General features: G+C 40.6%; 1 long non-coding RNA gene across 5 annotated transcripts in view; it reads right to left on the reverse strand.

Moving 5' to 3' along the window:
• LOC120755878 (uncharacterized) overlaps positions 1 to 25,188 on the reverse strand; it is a 45,063-nt gene that overhangs the window by 11,482 nt on the left and 8,393 nt on the right. The window contains exons 3-4 of one of the 5 annotated variants that reach the window (XR_005701890.2): positions 20,552 to 20,735; positions 169 to 1,354 (exon numbers count right to left, since the gene is read on the reverse strand). The exons of 1 other annotated variant lie outside the window; for it this stretch is intronic. This is a non-coding gene — a long non-coding RNA (uncharacterized LOC120755878). Of the gene's footprint in view, positions 1 to 168; positions 1,355 to 4,909; positions 6,666 to 7,180; positions 7,315 to 20,551; positions 20,736 to 25,188 lie in introns of those variants that run through there. 3 more of the 5 variants (XR_005701894.2, XR_005701892.2, XR_005701893.2) reach the window with 3 other exon arrangements.

Raw genomic sequence — 25,188 nt, forward strand, 5'->3', positions numbered from 1 at the left:
GCACACCTATATCCTTTCCCATTTCTCTTTGCTTGGAGTTAGTGAGTTTTGGGCCTTTCTGAAAATAATTCATAGAGGTCAATTATATTTCTCAAGCTTTTCTCTCCTTACGTACTGTATATGCTATGACAGTACCTCAGGAAAAAAAAAGCCAAATTTGGAATGCAGCATAGGGGAAGAGGAAAGACTGAATACAGTTTGCAGGAAGGGTGAATGTAGGACAGTCCATGAATAATGGATGCCAAAAGGCATAAACCAGAAAACTGAAAACTCTCCTGGAAAGTTCAGCATTTTCCTTGCTTCCTTTTCACAGCAATTGCAATAAATGTCTCCTGGTCAAATATTTATTAAAATAATTTATTTTTCTTATCTTGAAACCATCCCTTCAAACAGGTACTTTGCAAAACCACAATCTTTGAAAATTTTCCTCCAGGCTGGGAGCCAAGAATCAATAGTGATACTCATTGGAATGTTTCCCATTCAGTGGGCAGGCAACAGGAGCATCCCACGTATCCTCATCATCGTTTCCTATTGTCTTAGACCTTAATCTCGGCAGATTTATTCTGTGTAACTATAATTGCCAAAAAGTGGTCTTTCAATGTGCTACTACACACAAGTATTTGATGGTGAAAGTGCAAGAATGGTAGATTTGTTTAGTCAAAAGCATGTTAATTTTCAAATGATCACATTCTCTCCCATACTGAGGAGTGACTTAAAGGAAAAGAAGGTGGTTCTATGCAGGCAGCACCCCAAAATTCTGTGCATTTACCAACAAATTTAAGCATCCATTATTCCTAATGAATGAAATGTGTCTCTTCTCACCCTAAGAGCAAGCCAACTGTCCTATCTCATGGTGAGGCACATTCTGCCCTGTGGTGCAGTAGCAAGATATTACTTTGCTGGTAATATCCATTGCTTAAATTCAGATGCTTGGAAGGAGAAACAACCACCAAGGACCAGAGTAATCCTCTTAAGGAGGAAAATCCACTGAAATCAGCAGCTAGGATAAGCAATTCCCTCCCATGGTATCAGCTGCAGAAAGTCACATGAACCTGCTGTCAGTGGAAAGCAATCCAGGGATCCCTCCCTTTCCCTCTGTGCACCCAGAACACCTCAGGTGAACAAGACAGTGGTGGAGACAAGAGGTGTCACCCCCCAGTGCTCCCAGTAGAGCCTGACCCACCCTGGGTGGTTGATCACCACCACAGCCTGTTGCTGCTGCCTCATCCTTGGTTCTGCTGCTGTGCTCAGTGCCCCAGACCAGCTCTGCCTTGGTTCCCTCCAGTGCTTCTGGTTCAGGGTGCTGTCACAGGGAACAAGGCCAGCAGGTTCCTGTTCCAAGCCCTTCTCTCACCTATGGGGAGGCAGTTAGTTATTTAAAGATCTTGCTGATTGGCACAAACTCAGCAGTCCTCTCACCCACCCACCAGCATCAGCACCCCAGGGCAGGAGCTCTGGGATTAAATCTACACAGATGGAGAATTAAGTATTCCTTTCCCCATGAATTTCTTGGTGCAAATTAAAACTCTTTTTGGCATATAAGAGAGGTTAACTGCAGCTGACAGTATAGTCCTGTTCATCTTGACTTCTTGGAGTGAACTAAGACATGGGAGAAAAGGTTTTCAGACAAGTTTTTGTTGCTGTTCTGTAGTTAACTCATGTCACCAGCTGTGCTAGTGATAGGATTCCCACAGTTTTTATTGGGTCTGATACAGCCAAAATTGTGCATTTCTAAGAGTTCTGGGATCAGGAGATACAGGATTATAAGAGTCAATTTTATGAGAGAAGGAAACATGAACATTTAGAATTGTTTGGGGAAGAGCTTTTCAACATGTCAGAACAAACAAGAAAAGTGAAATTAGTGACAATTTTTCTGTGCATTTTATGACACAAGACCTTTCCTTACTGTTTACACTTCTATTTACCATGACAATGCTCTGAAATTCCAAGTACAGAAAGAATGGCTTCCTTGTGTCAGAGTACTTTAAAAATCCCTGCAACTTCTTAATTCTCATATGGGCATGAACTTTGCTTCCCAGCTAGTGGCCGCTTTCTGTGTGCCTGGTGAACACCCAGACACAGCTCACTTCCACAACTGTACTTGAGAAATAGCTCAACCACACAGGTCTAACACAGTTACACCTTGAGATTCAATTCCATGTATGTCCCTATTGTCCCTGTCACATTTTAAACAACCATTAAAAAAAAGGATGGACATACACTTTCTTCAGATTCTACAGAGCTCCTATTGACTTTCCTGAGCTCTGGGCCAGGCTTGATTTTATTGTTAATTTTCAGACATTTTCCACAGTCTCTCCCTCTTGCCTCCAAACTTAGCTGTAGGGAGTGACTTTTCTCTTCTTCATCTAAGCATCCAACCCCACATCTAATCCTAACACCTTTCTGTTTCTTCAGCAAGAAAATACTGCCCTCATCCATCTTCTTCAAAGATGCCTGCAGTTTTAGTGAGTAACAGTGGTGCAGAGCAAAGAGAGCTTTCTTCTTTGAACCAGATTTTCTGACCATGTTCCTCATTACCACTCAACACAAAGGTGTGACTAAAGTTAGTTGCAAGCAGTGCCAGAAAAAGCAGCACCTTTCTCAGTACTGGAAACACCTTACAAATCCTGTAGAAATGGACTCTGTGCTCTCAACACCTGAACACTTAACTACTTTTAGCATCTACAGATCAGTTAGTCAGATACCTACACACATCCAATTTCCACCCAAACCCATGTTCAGTTACTCATCAGTGAGCACATTTAAAGAGAACACAGCAAAGGTTGGTTTCTGTTTAAAAACACGCCAGTTAACTCTCAATTTAACAAGCATTAGATTCAAATTGCTTTCCAATTGCTGGCTCTTATAGAGACACAGTCTGAACTTCAGCTGAACAGGTTTGTGTGGGCTTCATCTTGCCTAAGCCTCAGACACCTTGTTTTACTTCCAAAGCTTCGAAAATCAGTACTAGTTTAAAATAAAGCCCTTGTATGACAGCAGGCTTAGTGCTCAATAGCAGGGTTTTTTCTTTTGTTGTGTATCTTATTTTTTCTTTTAGTTTGGACAATAAAAAACAGCTTGTGCAAGTTCCACTTTTTATCCTGTTTGATACCTTTGCCTTTACCAGCACAGATATAATAGCTAGAAACAATATAATGACTTTCAGTGACATTTAAAAGCATGTTTCTGTGAGTATTAGGTCATTTAAATGCTCGAAGTAGAGGTAGTTTAAAACAAATAATTTTCCCTTTTCCCCAGAAAATCTTTCCAAATTGCAACAAGCATAAAAGAAATAGGCCCTAAAGAAACGTAACAGATCCTAAATGAACAGTTATGGCCACCTTCTGAATGTTTAGATAGTATAATCTTGTTTCTATAACTTTCCCTTCAACTACCAAGTAGAATTGAGGGAATAATTACATTCCAGAAATTTTCAGTGCTGGCACCAGACTGCTAAATTTTACATGGCAGCAGGAAGCTTGTTACAAATTAGTGTATTTCCAACTCCTACTGAGCTTTTCTATGAGAACAGGTAAGCTTAAAAGTAATTGGTTTTTCTAAAGAGACCAAAAACATTTTTATCATGAATGAATAAAATATTGGACATACAGAGTTGGGTGCTTTTCCTCATACAGCATTCCCATCAGAATTCATTTGGAAAGGTAAGTGTTCCAGCACCTCACCCATGCAAGGTGCTGCTCACCCACAGCAGCTCTGACCAGTGAAGAAAAGCTCAGCTTCCAGCCCTGATCCCACGAGGCACCACAGGGTTCAACAGGCAAAACTTTCAGCAGGGGCAGAGCCACTGGGATCTCTGGGGAAAACTTAATTTCTCAGCCAGGCACAGCTATGCACTTCCAGCTGGGAAGGTATTTGCTGACACAGCCCAGTCTAAATATTTGACTCAATCTAGTAATGAAATCTCCGGAGAAGTGGTGCAGCAAGGTTTCAGTTTGGCTTTGGGGAGGAGATCAATGCCATTCAATCCCAAAACTGTTTCTTGCATAACTTCAGAAGAACTGCTGAAGTGTTCTGCCACTCAGAAGCAGAAAGCTGAGCCAACCCACTCAAGCAGATGCCTGCTCTCTATGGGGTATTTCATTACCTTCATTAAAGAAACACTTCCCACTAGCGAATTGCATGTTGCAATTACATCTGTTGTATATAAAGCAAATGGATGTTCTTTCATGTTCCTCCTGGATCACTCTCCCCCCAAAAACAAATCCCAAACTTAATTCTGTACTGGAAGGAAACTGAAGACCAAAGATAGGTAGAAACACATTCTCCAGTGTTTTCAAAGGTGTCCCTGTTTGGGGACACTTCCATTTAAAAAGCATCTTTCATGTCTTTTTCCGGATATGCAGTGACACCAAAAACCCCCCAGCCAGGAAAGAAGCATCAGTGCTAGGAACAGCATGAGGAAAGCCTCCCTTAAAGGAGCAGGAACTCCAACAGTCTTCAGATCAGCAAATTTCAGAGGAACAAAGAGGAGTATCTGACATAAAATTTGAATCTTATTATCTCTAATATCCAGTTTCCATTTTAATCTATGCCCCACTGTAACCTGCTGAGCAGACACCCAAAAAAACCCCAAAAAACACCTTAGATAACTTTAACTCAATCTACTGTCCCTTAAGGACATTATTTAGCTGGATTTCAGGTGCTTCACTTGCAGTAGAAAGGTCAAACTCTCTGGTGATAGAATTACTTCTGGTATGTGGAGATTCACACACTTCAATGGAAAAACTTCAGTGAAGTGAAGTAGACAGAAGAACAGTTATATGCCTAGTGAGTCATGACATCTGAAACTGTGTTCCTCTAGCCTGGCAGTAGCAAAAAATACAAATGCCGACTTCTCAGTAGCAGTTAAAACTATTATTTTTCAAGAACTGTTTGAAAGAAGGTGCTTTATCGGAATGACCAAGGTCTTGGTACAACAACCCCCACATAATGTCTCAAGAACATGTAGATCAAGTACCAATATCTCTTTGCTTTAGCAGTCACTGAAGCTCTACCATTTCTTTAGACATGAAGCTCCCACCATGGACCAGATTTTTGCATCACCTGAGAGAGAAGCCTAGGAACACTGTGTGCCAACACCACTTGAGAGTTGGCTCTCACTGCATCAGTTTCTACTGATGCAGGCAGAGTTGTGGTATGCATCAAGAATTACACTGCTCAAAGCTTCAGCTGCTCACCTGTGCTCTAGTTTGACCCTTCCTCATCAAACTCCTCCAGCTGCAGAGTGCAGCCGAGCTGTGCTGACCCTGAGCTGGTGTTCAAGTAGGTAAAAGGCACCAGCTTTCAGGATGATACAGAGGCACTGCAAATCACAGGTTTCTAATCACCCAAAGCCTCTCATTTGATGTCCTGCATTTCTGTGAGCCCCAGCTTGCTGGCTATACATTTTGATCAATTTATACAGGTATCTGAAATGCCGCTGCCCTGAGACACATGCAAAATTAACCTGAGACACCTGAGCAAAATTAGCTGTTGCAGCAGGAAAGGAGCAGATGAGGAGCAGTTTACAGAGTCCCTGAACCAGCAAATTGCTGTCTGTTGAGCACTTTGTCCATGATGGATACCACAGCTTCATTAAGAATCCACATGCTCCAGCCTTGTTTCACAGCACACACATCTTCTGCTTGAGCTCTAATTAACTCACATTGGTCTGCAGTTCAAAGAGCTGTGGTAAATAGGGTTGTGCTCAAGTTACCACACTTCTGCTGGCTACTGAGGCTTCCCCTCCCTTGTTAAATGCTTAACACTACCCAGCACATTTTCTCCTCTTATTAAAATATTAGATGAGTAACCGTTCAGAAGATTTGGGATTCATTACACAGCAAATGCTTTAAAAACCTCAAATGGCTCACCAAAACCTAACTGTTACTTTCTCATAAGCTCCAAATCCATGTTTCACACCTTCTGTTAATCCTCTCAGAGCAGTCCCCTGGGATAAATTGAAGGCATCTGACACAATCTTACAATAGGTGACAAGCAGTGAGAAAAACTCACTGATTTCCAGCTGCAGTTTGAGTTTTGGGTCATTCTCCTTGAGGAGATGAGAATCCAAGCAGGCAGATTGCTATTGCACAGATGGCCTGAACACAAAGATAGAACAAGAAAGTGACACATGTTATCCACTTGAAATCCCAGTGAGCAGCACAAAACCATTGTGCTATTTACTCTTCCCAGTAGCTGTAAATAATCCAGTCCAGAGGAAGGATTTCACACTTAAGCCCTCATCAGAGTCTCCCACAAGCAGGGAATTCTGCCTGAGGTTGCTACCCATTCCTGGTGTTTCTCAGCAAGATACAAGCAAAGTTCTTCACAAAAGTACTCCTGCTAAACATGGGAGTGACCAATCCAGAGCAGTCTCTCATCTGTCCGTGGGTTAATTCTATGGTACAGAGCAAAGCTTCATGGTTTGTGGTCTCCAGACTTCACAGGTTCGTGAACATCACTGTTGTGGTGCCTGCACCGTGCTGCACACTTTTCAGAGAATTTCCTGTGTCTTCAGTAACAGAGAACTTTGCAAGACCTTTACTGGACAGCCAGTAAAACCAGGAATGTGGACGGAACATGATCCAGAGGGTCATGGATGCTTTCCTTGGTTTGCTAGGCAGGCAGCTTTGTTTTCTTTAATGTTTCCTTTCTTGGTTTTTCTAAAACCAATTGAAGCAGTTTAGAAAGCTGTAGAAACAATGCATGAAATTTTGCCCATCCCTGGAGATGTCCAAGCACGCTTTTCTGCAGCAATACTTACATACCAAATGTAATTCAACAACTGTCAGGCTTAGTTTCAGTACAACTGTGCAGGGTTTAGAAAAATCACAGTTGCAGACCTCAATCTGCAACTGGATCCTATGTAACAGGCACATTTACTTACTTGGAGACAATATTTAATTATTCCCATAAATATGAGATAGGTACTTCTGAAAATTATTTCCAAATGAGCCAATGCACCTTTATGAAAGAGAATGTAATTTTCTTTACCATTTTTCTCTGGCAAAGGCAATAGATATGTATGCTCAAGAAAGGAGAGCTGTCACTCAGTATTGTATGAACACAAAAGATAAACCCTGCATGCTGTACTTGACAAAAGAATGAGGTCAGTATTCAAAGAACAGAACTTTAACATAGAAAGCAAGCTCATTTATTAGACAAGCAATTATTAGACCAATAAGACAACTTAATGAAGTGCACTGTCCTGTGAGTACACAATTTGCTCTTAAATTATAGGGTCTATACTGAGGACATGTTTTCTTAGCCTTTTCCCACCTATTGAGCGATGTTGTACACACCTCTGATGCTCTGCAAAAGAATAAATAAGGGTAATAAATCCACCTGAGAAGAAATTAACTCTATCCCAGCTGAAATTAGGACAATGTCATTTCCTATCCTTGTCAGGATGGAGAGAGCAGAGCAAGTAGAGCTTTTTATTCTGCCTCCCCCCAACCCCAAACTCCTGCCATCCACTTGGTTGTCACTCCAGTGGAGGCTGTACCAGTGTCAAGCAGAAAGGAAACATGGAAGAGAGTATGTTAGTCAACTCAAAAATAGTAATTCACCTACTTGAATGTTTGATCATCCAGTTCCTTCCCACTGAGTAGAAGAGTTTAGAAAAAAGCTGCATTAGATGGGACTAATTTAGTTTATTAAAGAAAATGAGCATTCAGAACCAGATCAGGAGTGAAATGCTAGCTTTCATCTCTGATTACCAGAAGTGCTCAGAAAAGCACATATCTACATTAACGCCCAGAGATTATATTTGCCAGTGATTAGTGTAATTCTGGTGGGGAATAGGCACTAACCTACATTATTTTAGTGGAATCAATAATGATGTGCCAAGTTATCCTAATGGCATTGCTGCAAATATCTGGAACCTTCACAGTTCCTATGCAAGTTTACACAGAGAAACTGTGGGTTGTGGCACAGAAAATGCTAACTTACATAGGTAGAGTGCACAGAAATACAGGCCTTTTTCTCCCAAGAATATTGTTTGTATAGGCTCCACACTTCCATTTAGTTGCCCTTACAAGATCTTAAAACACATAAAATTGAAGCAGGACATGATGTTTTATAAGACCAAAGTGTTTTGTTCAAATGCCACTTAATTTTTTTTTTAAAAACTCAAAGGTCGCTTTGGGGAAAAACCAAAAAGGGACCGAATCTGTCCCAACAGAAGTTCTCCAAACAAGTTTCTCTGCTTCATTTTCCTCAGAATGGCACTTGGCAACACAAATTCATTTTCTCCCAAAGCTCCCAGCTATCTCATCCTTCAAGGCTTTTTTCCAATGACACTAAATAAATGACTTTTTAGTAAGGTCCAGCTGCCAGCACAGCCATAGGCTGAGCAGGTACCCCCTAGCTCCAGTAGCTTTTCCAGTCAGATTAGTCATTTGTAGGATTAAGATAAATCTTTAGAAGTTATTGGGGTTTTTTCTTTATTTCCCCCATCTTTCCACAAGACTGGAATTTTAGCAGCATAAGAGATTAAAAAAAAAAAACCAAAATCAGCCTGAGCAGTTTCCAGTAACTTCTCTACAGACTCAGAAGCGCAAGATCAATGAAACAACAAAACACCGAGACACAGCCAAACAACAGCTTTAGTAAACAGACTTAAGTAAAAATCTCTGAACCATAGAAACCTGTCAAAAAGCGTATAAGGAATTTTGTTTGTAAACATTTCAATCATACCACAGAAATCTACTCAACAGTAGCTTTATTGGAGTCCAAGTTCAACTAATGGAGGAGCTTTGTTCTGTGCACTGCTTCCCACAAGCCTGACACAGCCCATTAACCATCTAATACATTAGAAACAGTTTTCTTGTACCCACTGAAGCCACAATATGTTTTTTCTAGAAATAAGTTTGTTCTGTACTCACTTTTAAGCGTACCAAAAGATTGAAGGAGCTCTGAACAAAGTGGTAATTTTAGTACAGCTACTCAAGACCAGTACAACTAAAATTAAATGCCCTTGACAAAAATTTTTTGTACACTCACATGAAAGCAGCAAGTTATGCCCATTTTACTACCATTAATTTCATATCACATCTTGTTGCTGGCCACAGTTTCTACTTAGCAGCAAGGCCACGGTATCAGTACAAGAAAAATGGGCCCCTAGGAGGCACAGCAAGTCTTCAGTAAATATCTTCCTGTGAGGCACATCTGCCTTGGGTTTTTGTACAAGTATGTTCCTCACAAAGGTAATGACATAATTTTCAAGAACTTGTTTTTCTGTGAATTGTACAAGTTCTGTTTGCTGTCAGAACTGTTCCTTAATAAAATCCAAGAAACATTCCAATGCTCAGACCAGATCTCTAGCCTCTGTTTAAGCCTCAGGAGCAACCACTCATTAACATCTTCATCCCAATCTTCAAGTCAGCTGCGCAAGGACATTGGAATCCTTTTAGTGGCATACTTCTCAGAGAAGTAAGAACTTGCAGGTATATAAAGTTTTGAACTGCCTTTGCATCTCGCAAGGCAACTGCACCAAGTAGGAAGATTCGTGTTCATAGAACAGGAGTGAAATACAAGATCAAATGTTCAGAAAATTTCACATGTAGCAGTCAGTCATTCTGACTCACATTGTCAGCTTTTTGGATTACATTTACCTTGGCTTATAAAGAACTTCACCAAAATTGCTACATTTAGACACTAACGTTCTGACTAGACCATATGCTAGAAGAAAAAGCAAAAAAAAAATCCACCTTGGAATTAATGATTCTTCTCTTCAAAATCCTCATCACCATAGCTTGAATTCCAAAAACATTTTGTTTCTACAGGTACAGATATGTACTGTTAGGGATTCTCACAGGAAAATTTGTATTCTTCATCTGTGCAGTCACAAAAATCTCACATTTTAGATATTTTAATCTTCCTAAAAAGTTGCTTGAATCATTACTTAAAAAAAAAAAAAAAAGCCTTATTCTCAGTCTGATAAATAAGTGACCTGTAAAGTGTAAGTTAGAGACACAGTGTTGGCAAACAAGACAGGCTGGTAATTTTTTACCTTCTTTTCTTTTTCACCCATTACATGATACCACTTCAGGGAGGAAGCACTGAGCAGAAATATTACTACATTGCAACTTTTTAACAGAAGAGTTCACCTCAAATAGAGACTAGCACAAGTGTGGCTGCTGATTCCAGCTGAAGGAGCACTAGAGTAACTCCTAGCAGTTTTCACTAGATATAGAAACAATCAGCATTAAGCTATGAGCATGCAAACGGCTGATAAAGTGGATTAATTTGTAAAAGGCTCATTTCTGCAAAATCCCCTTGTGCATTGCTGATCTCCTTGAGTGTCCACAAGTCTAGTCTCACCTTCAGACCTAACACTTCAGGTTTCTCCTCCCTGCAGCAAAGAGGAAGAGGATAAAAGTTTTGGCCTTGAATTATTCACATCACTTACATCTAATTACTATGCCAACTACAGATTTATTCCTTGTCTTTTTACTGCAGTCTCAAAGCACACCACAGCTACTGAGCATACACCATTTTACCAAAACAACCACATAACTGACGATATGGTTATAAATTGCAGGAACTAAAAAGTGAATCCAGATGTCCTAGATTTTTGCTTCTAATAATACCTCTGTTTTCCTTTACATCTGAGGGGTTCTTTTCTCATCATGACTAAATACTGCAATCTTACCATCTTCTCTTTGAAGCTGCCATATGTGAGAGGAGATGTTCCAGGATCAGGCATTTTTTAAACAGTCCAAGGAGGACTGCAACTATTCTTTCCACCTACCTTAGGACACAGGTTAGAGTCCAGGAGAGCAATAGAGTTGAGGCAGCACAAACATTTTGGCATAAAGTCTCAACATCTCAAAGCTGCTGTACAGTAGTTGCTGTGTCTCACATCAACCAAGAAATTCAGCATGGGCTGACAACTTCAAGTAACAGGATGAAGCACTAAATAATTTCCCTAAAAAGCTGCAGTAGGACTACAAGTTGAAATTTTCTAGCTTCAAAAATATCCTTCTTCAAGGCCCACACATCACATGCCTTCTGGGGACTACTGCTAGAAATAAGATCTTGAACTCATGGTCAAAGGCACAAACACCTTCCAGATCTAGAGAGGGTGAAGAAAGTTCATAATGCTTTTGCCAAGCCTGAGCATATTCCAGTTCAGAGCTCCAGTGTCAGCATGGCAAGTGAAGTCAGTGATCCTGATGCCACAGCTCTTGTCAGTTTTGAGACCTTTGGTGTTCTGCAACTCAGCCAGTTTTGTTAAAAAAGAGTGACTTATTTCCTGCTACTACAAGCTCATGATGTCTAAAAGGAATGTTTCCCCAAAACACTTCTGATGGCACAGACATTTCATAAGTGTTTCCAATTTAGGAGTAAAACTGACAGAAGAGATCCATTGCCATTCTTTTCCTGCAAAAACTAATGGGAAATGACTAATTCAGTGTTGCTCTGCCTCTGTTCCAGATAAAATCCATGTGACCCATACCTGGCACATCAAATAGTTATATCTTCTGCAGTTGTGAACGTTTGAACTGACGGTGGACATGGGTGGCCAAAGTGAGGGGGAAAAAAGCCCCAAGGGTTCCATAACACTTAGCTCATTATAATTAGAGCATCGTGACAATGAGCAGTGAAAGCGCCACAAGAGAGATGGGGCTTCCAAATGAAAGGTACACAGATGCAGGGAGCCCAAGGCTAACTCCAGCTGACCTGGACCCAGATTGAGGAGCAGCAGGCTAATGTTTCCTCTGCAGCCCATCACCAACACGTGGACATCCTCTCACCATTGCCAGAGAAGCAATTTGGCAGGCTACCCTTACCATGCATTTGTTATCATCTGGCACCTGCAGATCATCCCTCCCTTTCATTTACAACACTCTGATGCTCACTAAAAGTTTTCCTAGTCCTGAGCAATACAGCTGCTACCAGGGGTTTGAGCTGTATTAGCTCTTTGCTCTGTTCAGCCCTCATAGAGTCCCCACCAGCTGTGGAGATGGCAGCTGCTCCAAGACCACAGGTAGGGATGACAAGTTTGAATCATTGAGGAAAAATACTCCCTTACATGCTGCAGAATAATGAAGTTACAGAGTTTTGAGTAGTCAACCACCATCTATTCTATTTTTAATATCACAACTCATATCTCCTCTTCTAATGCACTCACAATTAATTTGGCCTCCACTGAAACACAATTCTCTTAAGGGTTCTCAATCAATCTCCTGGCATTATTAGAATTAATCTTTATAATAAAAGCACGAGCCTTTCTGACAAAACTTTTCCAAAGGGTGGTGATTTTGATCAACAAAGTCCACCTATCTCAAAATATTAATGTGTCCATTGCAAGCTAAATATTAAAAACACCTCCTCCCAAATCCTCTCTTGTAGGCTTACTACTGTCAGTAAAATGAGAATAGTGGGGCCCATGATTCAAAACTGCATAGTAAAAAGATTCAAAGTTCAAAACTGAGCTCATAACCCATAAAAACCTCTTAGGAAATAAAAGAGCAGTCAGCTAAATTGTGCTAGAACAAAATTCCAACAGTAAATACAGAAGCTCTGTGATAGAGAGGTCTCAGCTGCAGGAAAATTATCCTTTCTAGGTTATTCCATGCTTTTATCACAGTTGTCTTCAGGAGGGCCGACAGCTCTGCAATTCCTCCACTTACACAGTGCTTTAAACTCCTGGGCACCTCAAGGACTCTGTGGGAAGGTTGGGCACCTTTTGTTTTAAGCCTTGACTTCACACAGCTTCCAACTAGACTGGAAATTTTTAATGTACTCAGTACCCTTTTGGTAGCTGTAACACATTGACACATGGGTACATAGAAACATTTTGCCTTTTTACACAGTGAAAGTTCACAGGAGCCACTTAAGCAGGGAGAGGAAAGAAGGTAATATTGGTTAAAGAACAGTATCCTGCTCTGCAGTTCCATCACAGCTCCTAAATTTGTTTCTTCCACCCATCTCTCCACCAGTTCCTTAAGTCTAATAGAATACTTTGTCAACACTATTGCTTTTCACTGGGGTAAAGCATGTCTTTAAACCTTGAAAAAACAATCTTTCAGGAGCTTTGAAGACAGACTCACCTTTTCTCCAGCTTCTCTGCCCAGCTGTTAGCAGTGTGTGCATTTTAAATCCTGAAGGCACAACTCTCACCCCTGGAAGATGGGGCAAAACAACACAGTATGAAACAGACACTGAAATCCTGATTTCCTCTGATTAATGTCCACTTCTACCTCATGGTGGACTTATACAAGAAAGGAACTTCTTAACCTGGGACCAAGAACTTTCCCTAGTAGTAGACTAAAGGTTTATGAAGTTAGATTCATGGTTTTCCATGAACAGCCAGATGACACATTCTAGGAAGCAATTTGTGGTAAATACAAGCGTTTGGAAAGCAAGGGACTTCAAATCATAAGATGGGATTTTGTTCAGTGAGAACATTGTCACTGGTCTGAAGAATGACTCCAATTCTAGGTCACCTGTGAGAAGCAGCTGGTGAACATCAGAAAAAAGTTCCTCCAAGCACCTTTGGGAACTCTTCAGCCATTGTTTCCAAGAGAGTGGTCATGGCTTTCCTCCTGATGTGTTCTTATAGCACACTCTTTTCTACAATTGAGGCTTACCAGGCACATTTCAAATATCAAGAAGATGGCAGAACTAGAATACCCCAGTGTCTACAAGAGGCTCTCAATTATCTATGAGCATTCATAGCACAGTCCTGGTAATTAGTTTGAAAAAGTTACAACATTGTTGTAGATGTTCCAGGAAGAGATGTAGGGAGCCAGAACTGCCAGATGGATTATTTTCTGCGAGTTATTTATTCAGCATACCATCACAAAATTCGGATAGAATGTAACACAATAGGACAGTGTAACAATTATTCTAAACCTCTGTGTAGTTTAGAAGAAATTACTTCCCTTTTGTAGCTCTACTGAGCCATCAGCATGCTTCTATAACTGAAATATGGTAAAATTTACTTCTTACTTCTGTAGCAAATTCTATCAGACAGTTCTTTTCAGAACAAAGCAGAAAAAAGTTTCAGAACTTTAAGGCTTATTCCATCCTCAGGGGTTAGGAAGAAAGATACATTATGTTCTCATTCTATGTACAGATTTTTTTTTTTTTTTTTAAAAAAAGACCTGGTCTTTACCTACTAAGCAAATGAGATGGAAAAGAGGTTTTGCATGCTGGAACAGCCACATGATACACTCAAATCTACCAGTGAAAATTACATCAAATTCATCAGTTCCCAAAATGAATGGACATTTTTAACCCAGTGCAGTGCCTTTTACCTCCAGACACAACTCCTGGAGCCAATTTTTCACTTCAAAGAGAGCAAAGTTCTACTATACACCAGTGCCTTTGAAGCATCATAGTCTTCATATAAAGGAAACTCTTCCTATAAGGAAGGTCGATCAAAAGAATTTGGTTGTACAAGTCATTCATTTGGTCCCTCATATATTGAGCACGTACAGAAGGTCGATACAAGAAAGTGGAGTCCCACCCTGCTGTTTGAGTGGTCTAACGCTGCACATTGTCAGTAACAACCTCTGGCAGTCACACTCCAATCGTTACAAACAAGTGTTGTGTGTTATGTAAATGGCCAGAGTGGGGTGATACCCTCAGCTTCATTAACTGTCCAATGGCACTGCTCAATCAGCTGTAGGGACACAAACATAACATCAGTTTTGTGGCCAGACCACTCACATTATTAACCTTGGTCCCCTTTGAAATAAGTTTGATATTTTATAGGCTATGTCCAGCCTGCAATATCTGAAATTATGTTGATATCGAAATTCAGGCCAATCACTGGTTTCCAGAAGCATGGCAATGCAGGGTGGTGACCTTCAAGGCACCAAATATTTGCAAAAAAATATAATGCAAAATCATGATTGATTTTAGGTAGCAATTACCATTATTCCTCCCAACCCCACAGTGTTACAATACATTTTTAAGGGCCTAGGAAAAAAAAAGTTTTTGAAAAAGGTCAAGTGCAAACTTAAAAGTACTGCATGGTGGATTACGTGATGTACCTTGGGACAACAATAAAAGATTGCATCAGTAACTCCTTTTAGTATGGTTTAAAACTAGTATTTTACAGGGTACCAACAGCCCATTCATCTCCTGCCTTGGTTTATCCTCAATAAAGAGTTAGAATTACCTTATTTGTGCTGAACAGATCCCTAGTTACTAATTTCAGAGGGAATTCCACCATAATAGAACTGAATGCCAAACTGCTACCACTGGAAACCCACTTAACCCAACTCTGTGCACGCTGACTTTTACAGCAGCAAGAACTGCTACAAAGCCCTTTAGGATTCAATTCCCCTTCTTATGTTAATTTGATAGGTATCTAAATTACATAACTAATCCAGATTCTTCCCATAATCTGTGGAAATAGAAAACACATCTTGAGAGAATTTTGTTCCACTCAAAGTCTCTCTGGAGGTGTCACTTGGTCTCTTTTGAGTACAGAGGGAGCTTGGGTGTGACGTCCAAATAAAGTAAACTTCAACATCTAAAGTTTCTTGATTATTTCATTAGTGGTGTAATTACATTAAAACAAATTTTATCTTCCAGTATGAACGTAGTTTGCTTGGCATACACAGGCAGTGCATATAAGAATGATTTAATTCATATGGCTGTTACTGGGTATATCAACAATAAATATCCAAAGAGGGGAAAAACTCCCACCTCTAAAAAAAGTAAAGTGTTATTATACCCAAAAAATCATCTTTGTTTCACATCTCTGAAGGTTGACATTACATTGCTTCCCTACAGTTTTCCTATTTGCATGCTGCTAATGAGAAATTGCAAGCCGTTTCTTTTGCTGGGCTTCTAATGAAGCTGATTTGTTTCAGTTTGCAGCCTCAATACAATTTTATCCCGAACACTGAATGTCAAGTGCCACTCCCATCCCTCACCTGTGTTCCTAAAAACCTAGTCAACTCATCCCCTGGGAGAAAGGAAAATGCTAACAACCAAAATTACAAATACTTCATTGTCCTATTACAATAAGCTTATTTACATAAATGCCCTCTATTCATCTTATCGGATCAGCCTGACAAAAACAGAATTTGCATTTAAATAGTATGACTATAATTGACATCAAGTACCTGCACTTATTTTCACACTCTTATATCCACATATAAGAAGCAGGGAAAAGCTTTTTCTACTCAGAGGACAAAAGATGAAGATGAGATAATAAGCAGAGCAATTTCTCAAATTTTATTTTTTAAATTCTCCATGGACCCTGCACTTTCCCCCTCTATAAAGTGTGACAGTGGAAGAAGCAGCAGAGAAAAATCAGACTTGATCTAGTCAAGGAGAAATTGAATCAGCTTGGATGATGTAAAAAAGAGTCACTTTTAGATAACATCTCTGAGTAGAAACATCCCAGGCATGAGATAGAGCAAATGGAGAACACTAGCCATTGCTTTTTCGGGAGGAGGGTTGCATTTCTTTTTCAATCAGGACAACTGAAGCATAGGCCCAAAGTAAAAAGGTTTCATTATCAGTCTAGAAGGAAAGGTTGTCACTTCAGAACCCAAAAAGAATGCTGCAGGAAGTCCCTGGAAATTCTTTCAGACTCTGCTGCAGGAAGGGAACAGGATTGCACCTGAGAAACAAGGTGGGAGAAGTGGTGGTCCTGTTCTCCACAGGGGAGAGTGGCCACGGAGTGAGAACCGAAACAGGAAAAGACTAAACACCACCAGCTCCAAGAACTGGAACAGGATCACAGAGCAGACTAATGCCTTCAGGCAGTAATGTCCCCTCTGAGCAGCAGCTGAGATGAGCAGCCCACCACCTGAAACCAACCCAAAGACATACACAGCAGTAAGAATCTGTTTTATCATCTCAAAAGGAAGCCCAAACCCAGAATGAATTATTGAAAGCTTCATTTCCTGAGGTTCTGGAATACAAGACAATCATTGCTTGGATGAAGGAGTAGGGTAATTATGGGATACTGATTATGGTTTTATTTGGTGTCGTTGTTGACTCTCTGTGGCTCTCTTCTCCACTGCACTTCTCCTCCATAAAGCCACAGAAGTGTGTCATTGCTACATGACAAAGCTCCTAAATGAAACATTTAGATGAGATGATTTGTTAAACCCAAGAAAGGGGAAAAAAATGTGGCAGCATTCAGAGGTTAAAATCTTGCAGCAGGGTTATATGAACACAGCTGAACTGCTTCAGCTAAAGCAGCATTCTCGAGGCAATGGCAGAAAGCAACAGAAAGCTCACACAGGACACCCCACCTCAGGCAACAGGATGGCAACTCCCTTCCCCTAAAGGGAATTATCTAGTTATGGGCTGCAAGACTTTCACAAAAAAAGGGAAGGGTTAGTTTCTCCTAACCGCTCCTAATTGTGATTCCAAGTCAAAATACATTTTAAACATTTCCCATGTCTTTGGGGTGGAAAAGCAACCCCAGAGTCGGGAGAGTTCACAGAGGATGGCACCGACAGACTGATGTTTATGGCCTTTACAAAACCCTCCTTTGTGTCAGCCTCAGTGCCCATTAGCACAGGTCTGTTGAGCTGAGCTACTGTGATCTATTTGCTCAAATATTTTGTGGCTCGAGGGCTGAAAGCCTCCATGACATTTAAATAGATCCAGCGCACTCCTTGCAATATTAGCAGCATGTGTTTTGTGTTTGATTTCTCCCCTTTTTTTAATCCCAATAATTAAGAGAGCATTTTTGGAAAAGAAAAGCAGGAAAGAACTTGCAACTAAACCCCAGGCAGAAAAAAATGTTACCAGATATGCTCCAAAGCTAACACCTACATTTTTTGCAAGGCATTTTTTAATTAATCAAATTCAGACAGATAAAATACTTGCAAGAATGAGCCCTCAAATTAACATCTTTCAGCTGCTTTGTCAAGCCCAACAGCGTCCTTTTCCCACAGCACACCAGGAGCATTTGCCTGGAGCACTCCAAAGTTATATCAGCATCTCCCAAAAAACTTCAGGTATTCTCAAATTTCACCTGACCACGACCACAGATATACAAATACCCATTTTTTAACCTGATTTTCAGGTTCTTGACTCTAGAATCCGGTATATAGGCTCAAGAACTTGCACAAATGCATGTTTTACAGGATGCACATCAACCAATTTAAAGGGCCCTTTTCAATTCAACTGGGATGATTAATCTTATTCCCCATAAGAAGAAATAGCACCCAAGACTCCAGTAACAGTGTCTCAGACTTAAAACATTAGTGGTAAAACACAATTAACTGAAATTTAGAGTTTCTTAGTAAAATTATCAATATTTCCTTTTTCTTATGTATTGGTGTCGCCAATTGCAATCCCCAGACTTTCCTAAGAATTTAAGCCAAAAGATTACATGTCACCTTGGTTCAAAAAAAAAAAAGTTTCAGTAAATGGTTCAGGTCTTTTATCAATACTCTGATTTGTCAGGCACTTTATGTCTTAAAGGTATCTAGTCACTTATATTAATGACAATTCTACCAGAGACAAAATGGCATTTTTCCATTGCCTACAAACCTAAGCCAGGTCAACGACCCTCTAAAAATTATGACCAAAAAAAAAAAAAAACCCAACAACTCTTCTCCTCTACAAGATTTGAGTTTTTACACATCTTTTACAAAGCTTTTGTATAATATCCAGCTGAGCTATTGATGGGATCTGGAAAACAATTTGCCTTGTTTTCCTGCATTTTTGCAGACCAATGTACTTGTCAGCTCTGACAAAGGAGAGATTTGGGGGTTTTTTCTGCCAAAAATATGTCCTCCAGTTACCAGCTGAATCTCTACTTTTTTTCAGACCAATTCTCCATGTTCAGACTAGTCAGAGTCAAGTGATCCACTCAACTATTTGAGACTACAGGTGGCAGAATGTTCAGTCCCAACTACTGTAAATGAACCTTACAGGAGACAAAAGTCAACACAAGTTAATGTTTTTCACTTCTTCCAGCAGAGAATTCAAGTTCTCTACAGACAGATTATTTTATGCCCTCGAAGACCTCTGTGACATCCTATTCTAGGCATCAATCTGGTGCCCAAGTCACATTTCTGTGACCCATTTTCCCCCCAGTACATCCTGATCTGCTTGTGAGGTGAGTCCTCACTCTTTTTTCATGCTGGAAGTGCCCCAAGAACTTTCAGTCAAATGTGACTGAATATCTCCATCCCAGGGACATCAGGACACTGCAAAGCACCAGCTGTTCTGTGCATCTCTTCCCTAAGACACATCAGTTTCAACCTAAGATCAAACTCCAGCTTCAACTTGTTAATGCCACAGAAGTGAATAGCTTTTGAATTGCTCAAGTGAGTCCATTGAGGCACATAAATAAACAATTCTTGCTGGTCTTTATGACCCCATGGACTCTTGAATATGTATAACTAAGGATTAAACTATTTTATAGTAGGATCTTTAGCACTTAATTCACTCTTTTCTCACTCACCTCCCTTCTGCATCCTTCATGTCTAAACAGCATGTTTAGTTCTCAGGGAGTAGCAGATTCTTAATGTTGTTTTTGTTGTATTTGCAAATTATCTTGTCCTGTCCCCCTTGACCTTGTATATCACCATCAATTATCTTTTTTCTTGTATTCTACTAAAAAAAAAATTGTGTTCTTCTGTACACTTCCAGTCCTCTTTTTTTACTCTCCCACCCATTATTTGTAGGTTTTGTTATCCCAGCATCTCTTTCTTCCTGATATTGTTACAGTATAGTCTGGATCATCACTTATTTTAGAATATTATTTTCATTTTTTTCCCTTTGGCTCTGTCATCATTACAATATTCCATGAAGTGTTCACTGGGCATCCAGAAGTGCTGTTTCATTACTTGCCCTTCAGCACTGCAAGTTGCTCACATGATCAGAGGCAGGAGCTCCAGAAGTCACAGGAAGAAGTAATTTTCTGACATTTTGGTTGAAATTCAAAGGACAACATCTAGGACAGCTACAGCAGTGAGCTGTGCTGACTAACTCAGTGGCCATTTCACAAGCTCAGGAGAGTTTACAGGATAAGGATGATAATTATGTTTTGTACAGTTTCTCCTAATTTCTACTCCAGATATTTTTATCATCTATGACAATTTCTGCTGCTGTATATCCATACAGAAATAGAAGCTACAACAAGGTTTCTCTCAAATAGCTATCAGCAAGCAAGAGACTGCTTGGGCATTTTCCTCCTTCCCCTTTTATTTAAAGGGTCAGGCAGCAAAAGAATCCGCATTTAGGCCTGGAGGTGCAGTCCCAGATAAGCCAAGAGGAAAAGTTCAGATAGAATTGGTACATCTGCCAGTCTGCAATGCTATTTTTCCCCTTAGAATGACTAGAGAAGCCAGCACAAGGGGCATCACAGCAGAACCCTACAAGGATTATTTAGGGGTGTCACAGCAACCCACACAGAACCAAGTTTGCAATTATATTTTTTCTGTCTAAGGGGCAGAACCACTTCCTTCTGCGAGCCAGCAGCACTTAAGGAAGCGGAGGAGCAGCGGTGCAGCTCAGGCTGCCTCAGCCTCTCTCTTTCACCGTTCGTTTGTCGCTGCCTGTGCCCAGCTGTCTGATTTGGGCAGCTATTCGTCAACCCACTCACCTGGGGCTTCTCTCAGCACGATGCCAAACCTCACAATCCTTGCTGCTTGAAGGCCAAGTACAATGGCATCATGGACTGCATCAGTACTTAGCATTAGAACTGCTTTTGGTGGAATCAGGGCTCGAGGAGCCATCCATGGAGCACGCAACGCTGCTCAAACATCCGCACACGCTCCGGTTGTTCCCTAAACATCAAATTCATCAGGATCAGTCACTTTCTCCCACTAAAACCCAGTCCTTGAGCCCATACTGCTCCTGACACTCCCAGCCTGAAGCACATTGTAAAGGCATTAGTCTCTGCCTGTTGTCTTCCCTGCTGGAAGAAATTAACTTTAGCAGACAGAGCAACCAGGACAATTATTACTTCAGTCAGGGAAAGCACAGTATTATGTTTTCCAACCCTATTATGAAGGAACTCCAAAGCCTTAGAAAAGTCATTATTGATGGGCCTGAATAAGTTTGTAAATCTATTATACTTCATATCACCTAGACAACTTGTTTTCTCAGGTTCTGACTTGCATAATCAGTGAAAAACTGGGACAGGGTGAGGGGATCTGAAGGGAGAAAAAACCTTTTCTGCCTACTAATTAAATCATAAATAATAGCAGAGAACACAAGATATCCATTTTCTGTATAGAATCAAATCCCCAGAGGCTGACTGCCTCCTTCACTATAACCCATCAAACTTCATACAGGCAGAGCACAGTTTCTCATTAACTGTTTTGGGATTTTTGATGAAAGAAAATCTTTGAAAACAATATATTTAAATGAAGCAGCATTAAAATTACTTGTTTTGATAATGTTTGAGTAACAAAATTGTTTTAAAATATTTATTTCATGATGAATTTGCCCACAAAGGGAAATGACCATGTTTCAAGTCTGGTGATTCAATCATTCCATCTTATAAAATAAAGATTTTTTTTTTAATAACATTGCCTTATCCCCAGTTCATGATGGATATAGCAATTCAGGAGAGGTACATTTTACACACACACACAAATAAATAATAATAATTTAAAGAAAATCATCTGAGTTTTCCCCCCATGAGCACAGTTGTGACTAGAACTCAGTCCAGGGTTTGAGTGGCAGATAATGACTTTTCCTTCCCACAGTTTTTTGGGAAGGAGTGACAGCTACTGAGCCTCACAAATCTCTCTTGGACAGGGCAGTGCATTATCCCACAAGACAACAACAATTCTCCCCCCAGCTCAGAGAGAAACAGATGCACTCCTGGTTTATCTAATTCCTTAACTTCTGTCTTTTCCTTTATTTCAGCAACCGATATAATACCACCTAAAATGGTTTCAACATCAACTTCTACTGAGTCACTTTACTTTTTCTTGTTTCCCTGCTAAGGCAATTCCTCCTCACTCATTGCAAACTCCAACATCACTCTACAAACAATTCTATTTTCAGGGGAGCAAGAAATGGGGACGGGCAGGGGGAGAGGAGAGAGGAAGAAAAGATGTTTGCAAAAGTTGTCTCCAAAATCAATTTAAGCAGCGCTTCGTCTCCTCTCCATTCCCACTGTGTTGCATCCCAAGTGTCTCACTTAAACTGTAACTAATGAGCAAAACCAAGCGGCTCAGCCATAAGGCAACACCTGCAGCGGAGCCTCTGCTGCGGTATCAGGTGGCAGAGTTCAGCAGTCCCCACGGCCATCCTCACGACTCCAGAAGAAACCACAATCTCCCTTTCCAATTTATTTCTTGCCAGTCAAAGCCTAAGGCCCATATTGAAATGCTGTACTCTGGATTTACACACAGATGAAATCCCCCCAACTCCAGAGGCAGCTGCTTCCTTGCAAGCTGAGTGAAAACAACCATGGCAGCAGCTGACAACTGATTATTCCATTCCCAGCTGGGAGCAAAAGGTCTCTGACTAAAGCAAAGTACTAAATGAACCACAGAGGCAGGTCAGCTAAGAGAAAAAAGGGGGTTTGATTCTGTCACTAGGAAACGGGGAACTTTCCTGATGGCAAATTATGGCCTAGGGGATCACGAGAGCTTGGTTCAAATCCTGGGTGCATCTTCCTAACACAAGGGCCTCTCTAAATCCTCATCGTGGAAGGTTCATTAAAATGTGTGAATGTTTTCTTAGCTTGGCTTGGATCTTGGTGAATCTGGAGGAAACTCCAAGGCACAGCAGGAAATACTGCCCTATTGTTACATTAAATTACAACTAAAGGGTGATTTCCACAGCAACATAAGAAATGTTTTATCATAAATAAATGTTGAAACCAATTTTTATTTATAAGTAGAAATTATGTTTGAAAAGATTGTATTTATTTTAGTGTTGTTGGGGCACTAAATGTACATCAAGACACTGTTACAAATACAATGCATGCAGTCACATCTGTTTTTACCTACAAGTTTCCTATTTGAAACCCACAGGAATTCAGTCCAAGAGCCCACAAGAAAACATTTTATAACAGTGCTAGAAAATAAGAGAAGTGTAAGAATCACCTAAGGCTTTCTTGGAATCAGCACACTTCAGAGTAGTCAGAAGTAAACCAGATTAGAAATTCAAGCCCTGTGATGGGCCTAGAAACAAACAGTATTTAAGAAAAACAACCAACAACAACAAAAAAAACTCTAAACAAACACAACAAAAACCAAAACAAAAAATCCAAAACAAAACAAAGAACCAAACAACCAAACAACCCCAAAATAAAATCAACCTTGAATGATGGAGAATAAAAGGAAAAAAGCTCTCCACTTTTTTTCCTCTACTTTGATTTAAAAGGTCTTAGACAATCAGCCTCTTCCTGAAGGGGCCTTTCATTTATCATCACCATCAGATTACACAAATCCTCAACCTAATGTTTCTGGTAACAATTCTGGTCTGCCACTCAGAAGAAAAGCCAAAGCACCAAAATAACCAGACATTCTACAAGTGTCAAAAAGTGCTCTAGGTCATGAAGAAAGCAAATATTCAGACTTGATCCACAATCCTCTGCCCCAACAGCAATTTTACTAAGGACGGAGAACAGAAATATTTTTCTCCTATTAAATAGGAAAGCAAGTAGCAGAAATAACTTCTTGAAAACATGCTTTTAAATTTCTTCAACTTTCCAGCTTTCCTCAGAATCCAGCCAGTAGTTCAAGGAAAGAACTCTCTGTTCCTACAGCGAGCAACACTGCTGAGTGAGACCAAAACAGACCTAAAGAGCTGTGGAGCACTAATTCAAGCCTGTCCTGTTTATTCCTCCTGGAGAAGGTGAGGGTGCTTGCCGACTTTTTGAGGTGACACTAAAGAACTTTGCAGACTTCTGCAGTGGAGTGGAGGCACAGCTCAGTGGTGCAGGACACTGCTGTGGCTCTGGGCTTGGGCAGGAGCCCAGCAGCCTCCTCCTGGGGCAGGCAGATAGGAACTGAGACATAACTTTAAAGAGTTAAGATTTTAGCTAAGGGTTAGAAGCAATTTATATTGATCAAGATGTAAGTTAGATTAGGAAATGGTAGGTTAATGATTATTAGATGCCCAAGCTAGAGCTAACTGTTATATTATGAGCTCGTTTATAGAAAAAGTGGAGTAAGTGAACCATCATAAGAACAGATTGAAACCAGTAAGAACAATGGCCAGCACCTGGACTTGGAATCAATCACGAAGCAGGGAACCTTGGACAGTGCCAGAGGGTCACAGAGACCTGATGAAGACTCTCCTGACTTCATCCTTTGAGACCACTGACCCAATTCGAGACCACCGACCCAATTCAAGAGAAGAACTGCGCACGCTTGAAGGACTGATAGCCTCATTTTAATAGAGAGCGGGGATGGGAGGTGCTGGGGTTATGCATATGTATTGTATGTAAGATCTTGGAGAATAAATAGAGAGCAAAGAGCCTTGTTCGGGGCAGCCACGCCTTTCGGAGATGACTCCCATGCCGCCTGCCAGTGAATAGACATACCACTGTCTAACTTTAGTCAGTTAGAGGGCCTTTGTCCGTGACTGTATCGGTTTTCAATGACTCAGAACCAAGGTGAACGAGAGGATCAAAACAAGGGAGCACACAGAGGTCTTGGAAGCTGGAGAGCAAGCACACAGAATGTGCAATGTAGGAACCATTGGGCTGCAGGACACAGGAACAAGAATGCCTGAAGCAGCAAAACTCAGGTCCTTCAGTGTGCTGGGGGAGCAGGGCCAGTCATCACAGAAGCAGGCAACTCCTAAAGAGCGAGATACAGATGTCTCCAGGAGTGTTATAGCACAGCACTCACCTGACACGAGAGGTTTTTGTCAACTCACAAAACAAGATAGACTTCTTGTTCTTATTTTAAGAGATTCTGCTGTACCAGACCCTACTCAATTCTTCCACAGACATTTCTCTTTGCCTTCAAAACTGACATGTCTTAATAAAAAAAAAACAACAAACCACACCCTAGTGTCAGTATCACTTTTTTTTTTTTGCAGTACTCTCCATGCAAACATACATCAGTCCCCATGTCTCCTGCCTGGGGAACGGGGATGTGCTCTCCCCAACCTGACCCAAGACCTGGCCACAACCTCACTTATCTTTCTGCTTCTGACAGCTCCAGTTAAATAGTAGTTTAACATCAGGAAAATGGAAAGCACCTGGGAAGAGATTCAGCCTCTGTGACCTCTGCTCTACAGACTCCCAGGATATTCCATGATGAA

This window comes from Hirundo rustica, chromosome 8 (genome assembly GCF_015227805.2).
Source record: "Hirundo rustica isolate bHirRus1 chromosome 8, bHirRus1.pri.v3, whole genome shotgun sequence".
Classification (NCBI taxonomy): domain Eukaryota; kingdom Metazoa; phylum Chordata; class Aves; order Passeriformes; family Hirundinidae; genus Hirundo; species Hirundo rustica.